Source organism: Phaethon lepturus, unplaced genomic scaffold, assembly GCF_000687285.1.
Source record: "Phaethon lepturus isolate BGI_N335 unplaced genomic scaffold, ASM68728v1 scaffold34295, whole genome shotgun sequence".
NCBI lineage: Eukaryota > Metazoa > Chordata > Aves > Phaethontiformes > Phaethontidae > Phaethon > Phaethon lepturus.
The window spans coordinates 5922-6126 of NW_010538968.1; positions in this window are offsets into that span (position 1 = coordinate 5922).

Genomic DNA, 205 nt, shown 5'->3' on the forward strand with positions numbered 1-205 from the left:
TGCCCCCCAGCGCAGCCAGCCAGCCTGGCCCAGCTCCTCCGGTCCCCATGAATCGGCCCTGCTGGTGAGCGGTGAGTGTGTCCCCAGGCCAGTGGGGACACCGGGAGACACGTGGCAGCTCCGCCCAAGCAGGATGCCAACGCCTGAGCAGGAAGCGCAGTGCCCAGGTCCAAGGGACAAACACCCTGACCTGCCCAGCCTTTAA